This window comes from Monopterus albus, unplaced genomic scaffold (assembly GCF_001952655.1).
Source record: "Monopterus albus unplaced genomic scaffold, M_albus_1.0 scaffold357.1, whole genome shotgun sequence".
NCBI classification, from domain to species: Eukaryota; Metazoa; Chordata; class Actinopteri; order Synbranchiformes; family Synbranchidae; genus Monopterus; species Monopterus albus.
In genome coordinates this window covers 282744-291109 of record NW_018128237.1, presented here as the reverse complement: position 1 = coordinate 291109, position 8366 = coordinate 282744, and the positions used below count along the sequence as shown (strand labels likewise).

General features: G+C 42.0%; 1 protein-coding gene across 2 annotated transcripts in view; it reads left to right on the top strand.

Moving 5' to 3' along the window:
* The first annotated feature begins 2754 nt into the window (after positions 1-2754).
* Positions 2755-8366, top strand: part of adcyap1r1b (adenylate cyclase activating polypeptide 1b (pituitary) receptor type I) — a 23501-nt gene continuing 17889 nt past the window's right edge. For both annotated transcript variants that reach the window (XM_020625533.1, XM_020625534.1), the window contains exon 1: positions 2755-3181. The gene's annotated coding sequence lies outside the window, so the exon portion shown is untranslated. The remainder of the gene's footprint in view (positions 3182-8366) is intronic.

Below are 8366 nucleotides of genomic sequence, written 5' to 3'. Positions count from 1 at the left end.
AGCATCATAATAAATAGAAATCAGATTTGTTTAGCTGTGGAAGTCAGAGCTCTGTCCCTCTGCTCTTTATGTGTTCATGGTCTCAGTATTGTGTCTGTTTTTCACTTGACAGGTGTTTTTGCCCAATTGCTCTGAAACCATTAAGGCTGTTTTTCTTTCAGGCAGGTTGCTAACCTCTCTGCTTAACACACATCCTTGCGCTCATCACTGACAGTGTCCATACAAAGACATTCATTCATTTTCAGGAGACTTACCTTAACTTTAGCCAGAACCACTGCTTGTCTAACCTTAACCCTTAACCAAAGCTGACACCTGCTCTAACTACACACCCTGTCATATTCATAAAATGTGATGAATATTGATGAGCACTGCTTCGGTCCTCCCGAAGCAGTGTGCTCCAAGTGTTCCATCCCCAGAAGTATATATAAACAAATCTTTGTGAGGATACTCAATGACATAATGCATTGCCTATCCCCTTACACTAACCTTAACCGTCAGTAACAACAAAAAAAAATTTTTTAGTCATCATTGTGTAGCAAGAACACACAAACATCCTCATCCATCAACCCCCAATTCCAACCCCAACATCCCCAACTACTTTCCAGCTTCCAGCAGCGCTCCACATCAACTTGCATTAAAATGGGCAAGTTGCTATGGCAACCCCATACAGCAGCATATTATTCCCCTTTCAAAATTCAAAAGGGGATCAATTAGTGATGATGTCACTGCATCAGACCAACCACTCAAATCGTGATCATGATGCCTTCAGCTGAGGCCGGCATGTGTATAAGAACATGTGTTACACACATGCACACTCAGTGATCTGAAAATGAGGGAAAGTTAAAATGTGAGGATTCATTCTTGTCTCTGCAGCTCAGGGGGAAGGATGATAGCAGTCTTAAGGAGCTTGAGTCACCACTAAACACTGTGTGGGAGGACTGGATGGCAGCAGGATGGAGGATACCAGCAGGATGAAATGCATAGACTTTCAACATGAGGGTTAGATGAAAAAGAGAAATCAGATATGCGTTACAATTTTAGTGCAGGAGGGGAAAAAACGGACAAACCAAGTAAAATCCACTGCCCTCTATGGTAGTTCTCCAAGAGCAGAATAATGTGCTTGGCAGCAAACACAGAGCTCACCCTGCCTTTTCTCTGACTGAAAATTGATATAATAACCCACCTCCTACTTCTATAACCCTGCTGCTACTCTGCATCCACATAACTTGCATATCCTGGCAGAAGAACATAAAACACTGAGGATATGGACATTCATAAAGGCAAACAACAGATTATTTTTGAGAGGAGTAACTAATCAGCAAACACTGCTGTGAGTTCATTAGCTCATATATATTATTTCCAGTGGGAAATGGTGACTGGTTTCCACTTGACTGACATTTCTGCTTGTTTCTTTCTCTCCTGCAGATGCATCAATCAAAGAAAACAGGATGGAGACAGTATATTTTTAGAGGCTCTTTTCTAAAAGCCTCCTCCTCCTCCTATTGTGTTTTAGTAGTAAAAGATTTAGATTCTATGAAACATACACAGCCAAATTTGCAGACTGGATTGATTATGACCTACTGGTTAGTTGGAAGCTGTAACTGTTAGTAAGAGGCTCTCATACTGTGAGACGTTTCATCTAAATTTCAAACTGACAAAATTTTGTTCTAGTCTGTTTTGTGGTTTCCAAAGCTCTAAATCCATCAGGGAACTGTGTAAGACTAGCACAAAGATTTCACCATATTTCTCTCCCAAAGATCAGCTGTAATGTGGCACAGCCCCAGATCTCACAGTGTATATCTGACAGCATCAGAAAGCTTCAAACCGAATGCCTGCCACATTGTTGGACAGTTTGTAAAACCCCCTTCAGTGCACATTCCTGACAGTGGAATCAGGAACACTCCATGTGACAAGTTTTACGACTTTGCGGTGACTGGTTAATATGTGCGGAGGTTTAAAAATAAGCAGAATTTCTCCTTGTCTCTCCAACGTTTCTGACATATTGATGTACAAACAAATACCACACCGTGAACACCTTGGAGGAAAGCCCCTCTGAACATATGCAGCAGTATTCTTATGTGAGCATCTTATCTTAGCTTCAGGATAACAGCAGGTGTTCACCTTCCTCTGATTGTGGCCAGAAGCTTCCGTGTGTGGTCTGCTGACCGAGCTCATCACTCTATTTAGCGACTCCTCTGTCTGTGTGGATGGGAGAATCTTTGAAGGGATTTCTCCCATCAGAGGTTTTCTCTAGGCTTTCAGTTCTGTCATTAAAACCTAATAATAATAAAGATGAAGGTAAGATTTTCATGGCAGATATTGACTTGCTGGCATTTTTCATTAATACAAGGACGCTGTCCGTGGTCCTGATCTCTGAAACTGGTGACCCCTTACACTGTCCTCAGGACCACACACACACAGTTGTACAGCTATGTTTGTGAGGACACTCATGGACATAATGCACTCCTTAGCCCCTAAGCCTGACCTCAACCATCAAAGCTAAATACACAATGCAAACCCTAATCTGTTTACTCAAACCCTAAAACCAAGTTTTAACCCTCAAACAGCCCTTCGAAGGTATGAGGACCAGACAAAACTCAAACTGGTCCTCACAATGCATACCCATGCAAATGCACATACACACACACACACACACACACACACACACACACACACACACACACACTCAAGGTGCATGTTCCACCGCACCACATCCGCATCATTTTCTCTGTTGACTCTGGTGTCAGTGGATTAGTTAACATAACCAGTTTATAGCTCACATCTATCATGCAAAATTTGATTTGTGCTTCCTGGATGCGAGAGAGAGAGGGGGAAGAGAAGGAGAGGGAGAGAGAGAGAGAGAGTCACTTGAAATGCTAGTACATTCTCGTGCGGAGGAAGAAGCGAGCAACCATCCGCGGAATTGCTCGAAATATCTGCACTTATCATTGAGCCCTCATCGCACACGGGACGGGGAACCTTTTCTTTTGTGTGAAAACAGCCAAAAGTCCGCATCGTTTCAGCACTTTGTCCCATCATCATTTCGGCAGCTGTGGTGCCCAGAGCCCTCGGGGTGTCTTGTATCTTCGCAGCCCCGTGAGGGCAGATTTGTCTCGCAGCCTGTCATCAACCCGGAGAGCCCGCAGCGCAGGAGCTGTATTTGGAAAGTATCGATACAATGGTAAGGTTAGGCAGAAATGGGTGAATTAAAATGGTGTTATCTAGAATTAAACATCATGTTGTTCCACGAAGTCTGATGTGAAGAAGGTGAGCATGTTAGGGAGGAGAGTGGGGATGAGCGTGCCGGCATCCTAGACCTGGGATCTGGCGGTATGTTTAGGCATGGTTCAGTGAGGAGGCTCTTTCTTTTCAGTGGCTGCTCACTGCGCACAGTTTGCACAATTACTGCAGACGGACAATGAGCATTGAATCTGAGATGACACAAAAACTGTGTGGCAATACCAGAGGAAATACGCTCGCTCTGGGTAGATGGCCTATGATCATGTGCATAAAGAGGCTCAGCCTGTTTTTAAATCTGTTTCAGCGGTTACTAAATAATAATGAGGTGTAAAGCAAGGGCAACTCATGATTTGATGCTTAAGAGTCAATGTTACATCGTGTTTGATGGAGATACCAGTTTCCTTCTATATCTGTGTCATTCATTCAGCCATACAGTACATGCGTTATTTCAGCTCTGGATCCACATCCTGTACAGCAGGCCTGTAGTTAACGGGCTTTTGAAGGAATTCAATTACTCAACAACAATATAGACCTATTTAAGGATGCAGAGTTTGGGCTCTTGTATTCCCAAAGATCATCATAATCCTCCTAATGCAACCTAGTACCAGTGAATCACAATTTCTCTTCTATCCAGGCTGTGTGTGAATTGTTTAGGGAGGTGAACCAGAACTAACAGGCCTTTCTATCAAATCTGATTTTATCCAGTGATCTGTTCTGTACATTTGACAGAGGTGGGCTTCAGCTCAGACTACTTAATGTTTATCAGTGTTTGTGTACTGCCAAAAAAACCATATCTCTCTGGCTTGATTACTGCAGATTGACTGATAAAAACAAGGCTCATCTTGAGCTATTTGTTGATTTGTGAGTCCTCAGCTGCAGCTTCATTCATGGAGAGTGATGAATGAGTGGCACATCTACCCTGAATCCTGATTTGAGACTAAACAGGTGCTGTTTGCAATAAATAAGTTAAAAAAATCCCACCATGGATGCTTGCACTCTCTTTGGGAGGTGTATTTGAATCCAGTGAGCTTGCTAAAAGCTGATTTATCCAAAAAGACAACACTGTTTGCACTTCTTTTTTGTTTAAATGTACAGTTCACATCTGGCTCAGCACATCACATAAACAATTGAATCTTGTTTAACTTTGATTGAGTTCAACCGTAGTCTGCCTACGACACATCAGTTTGACATAGCTGCTAAAACCTTTGACAATACACGAAGGATCAGGGAAGAGCTTTTCTGTCTCCCGGATCTCAGTGATGCTGACATTTAAATGGCCCAATTAGCCTGGTTATGTCAGGTGGCAGAGGAGAGAGAAGTGAAAGAGGACAGTCAGGCGTTCACATGGGGCCCAGTCTCAGCCCGTCAACCTGTAACACACAGAGTATCATGCATGAGCCTATGTAATCATATCAAGGTGATCTGCTTCTGGACGCTGATGATAAAGGCTTCTAATTATAGAAAGTGATGCTGGATATTCATTTTCTTTAATGAACACGCATGTTTGCTTGTACTGAATCTACAGTCAGTACAGAAAGTTTTCAGACCTTTTCAAGTTTTCCGCACTTTGTTTTATTTTGGACTCATCTTGAAATGGATTCAGTTCATTTTATCCTCATCAGTCTACACACAGTACTACACAATGACAGTACTCCACAATGATAAAGTGAAAACAGGTTTTTGGAGTTTTTTTCACTCGGTTAAAGCACCTTTGGCAACAATGATGGCCTCAGGTCTTCTTGAGAGTGAAGCTACAAACTCGGCACCTTTCTTTTGGAAAGTTTTTCCATTCTTCTTGGCAGAATCATTCCAGGTCAACCAGGTTGGATGGTGAGCGGCAGTGCACAGCCATGTTCAGGTCTCTCCCTAGATGCTTTTTGGGGTTCAGGTCCAGACTCTGGCTGGGCCACTCCAGGACTTTCACAGGGTTTTCTTGAAGCCACTCCTGTTTTCTTACCGTCTGACCAAGGCCCTTTGTCCCCAACTACTGAGTCTGGCTGGGTGACCAGATCTGTGAAGACTGTTGGTGGTTCGTGATCTCTTCCATCTGAGATCGATGGAGGCCACCATGCTTTTGGGCACTTTGAATGCTGCAGAAATGTGTTTGTATCTTTCCCCAGATCTATGTCTCAACACAGTCCTGTCTCGCAGGTCTGTGGATGGGTGTCTCCACCACATGGCTTTGGTTTCACTCTGACATACACCATCAGCTGTGAGACCTTATACAAACAGCTGTGTGTCTTTCCCAATTATGTCCAAGGCACTAAATTAGGCACAGGTGGACTCTACTCAAGCTGTAGAAACATCTCAACGACCACTGACAGGAGCAGGATTAACCAAAGCTTAAGTGCAAATGTCATAACAAAGTATTTGAATACTGATGTAAATGGGATCTTTGTTTTTTTATTTTTAATACATTTTCAAAACACTCCAAAACCCAGTTTTAACTTTATCATTGTGGAGTATTGTGCGTAGATTGATGTGGAAAAAATGAACTGAATTCATTTTAAGATGAGTCTGAAACTTAATGAAGTGTGGAAAACTTGAAAGGGTCTGAAAACTTTCTGTACTGACTGACAGAGTGGAATATTCATACTTTTTTAATGCTGTATTATTTAGGCTTCAATTCTTTTGGAGAATTAATATTTTTCCTCTCATGTCTTGGGAAGGTTTGCTGCTTATACTGTATGCAATTAATTGCACCTCATATTTGCAGTATTACCACTGGAAAAATATACACAGAGCACACCCCTTCGAACTGCTTTAGACAACAACAGCAATTAACATAATGAGCTACTGTAAAAACTTTTTATTATACTTACTATAAATTACAGGCCTGGAAAATGTGTGTTTGCTCAAATATAAATTTGCTTAAATAAGGATATAATCTGCCCCTGACAGCATCGTTACTGTGATGTACAGTATCAAAATACTTGGTGACCTCTTCTGCCTTAAAGTAATTGCAGCATCTTTTATCTACCACCTGCTTTTAAAGACGATGCGACATGTTACTGGCTGTTAGTGAAGCTTACTTTCTTCTTCCTGCGATTGATACACTACTGCCAATATTCACAATGACCTGCCTGATGAAAGTAACCAAACCCCTGGCCCACGAAGCACCCATTTGAAAGTGGTGCTTTTCTCACAAGCCACCTACTTGACCGGAAATGTTGACGAGGTATCACAGCGTTGCTCACATAAAAACCAACAATGGTGCTGTTCGGTGTGTTTGCAAAGTGGAAATGCACAGCAGACCTGATGCAGCTGAAGCGAACTGTATCAAGCCCAGGCAAAGGGGCAAACACATTTCATCTGATGTCTTTGAGCAGATGTTTGAACTGGCCAAACACAATAATGTTTTGCATGTAGTGGCAGTCTGGATTATCTTATTCCAATCCAGTCGTGAAACCTAAGCAGTAATGTGGAACTAGTCTGCTGTCAGCCCTAAAGAGATGACTCAGGCTGTAGTTGCTGGTGCATCAGCAGTCACAGGACTGAGAGACGTCTCCAGCTGCTCCGGCTCCTCTTCCGTGTCATACCTGTCCTGCGTATGATTATGATTACAGTCCCCTGTGGCCCAGTTGCATTTGTTTCTGACAGATGTGGAAGTAGTTTTCAAATGTCAAATTAGAAGAAATACCACTATGTGAAAATTAATATTAATTTTCTGCATTGTTTGTTTCAGGCAGTGAGACGGCCAAAGGAAGGCCGGCTTGAGTTAATGATATGTGAGCCTGAAGGCCTGTCACACAGTATGAGAGTGCATGACAGTTTCTAATACTGTCAGACGAGATTTTAGTCTGAAAAGTTGTCATAGCACCGGTCATTTCATCATGTCAGGCTAGCTGTGTCCTTGTTTCCAGGTTTTGTGCTAAACTAACTGCTAAAAGCAAGAAAGCAAATAAGGATGTTTCTCAAAATGTTATTTGCTGTTACATAAGTAAGAGGACTGTGCTTCAAATTTGCTACTACTTAGTTTTTAGTTAGTTGTGGATGGAATCTGGGTACAGGATCTGGTAGTTACTCTAGCTATTTAAACCTTTTCTTAATGTTTGCCTCTTCTGTCTTTGCCCCGGGCTTGTGACTCCACAGCTCCCCAGTGAATCATGGGAAAAACAGGAGAGAATGGGAACAAGAAACCAGGACAGGTTTCTCTCTCTCTCTGTAATATGTGCACCTCCCCAAAATAATGAAGAAAAAGTCATGTCTGTGTATATTAATTCCTCCCATAATTCATTGGGCTAAATATAAAGACTTAAGTGACTTACTGTGAGATTTAGCGCAGGACTAACACATTAGAAGGTTATGAATTTCTGAAATGATCTTTCTTTTTCTGAAATAGGATTTGGTGTTAGGGTGTGTGTGTGTCAGATAAGGCTGGGGAGAGATGTTGTGGAAGCAGAAGAGTTTGGGGTTGAAGGTCTTGTAGTGGGTAGAGGGGGATAAACCACTGCATGCCTTTGCTCGGCAGACCGCAACAGCTGTCAAAGCCTGGCCCAAACCTGAGGAACAGAACTGCTCCCTGTGTCCCAGCAACATGAAAGAGGCTCACTTCTTCTTTTCTCCCCTTTTTTTCCCTTTCTGACATCTCATTAAAGATTTCAAAGCCTTTCTCACGTCATTGTGCCAGTGTTATAGGTGAAGGATCATTAAGAAACTCTCACTTCTTGTTTCCTGCTTATTCTCGGGAGAGTAAGCAGGAAACGAACCGAGAGGAATCGTTGCTCTTAACACAAACACCCACTCACTTTCTGAAGGAAGCCGCTTCTTCTTTTAGGTCCCTCTGCCTTTGCTTTTCCGTTTTCTGCTCCTGGGTGAAATTTTACACTGAAAACAAGTAGTTATTAGGGGTATTAGAAACCTAAAGTAAAGACCAGTGTGTGGGTGCTTCTTTAATTATGTGTGTGCTGTTTAGACAGATCATCAAGCATTGCAAACACACTCAGGCTCACAGTGTTGAACACAGAAGCTGCTGAGACTCATTATGCCACCGAGACACAAACAAGGATTCATTTTCAACTGATTTTTTAAATCGTATAGAAAATTATAAAAACTGAATTTTTATAGCAAATGTTCATTTACTTAATATTAAAAAGTACTCTTTATATATGTACAATATATATATA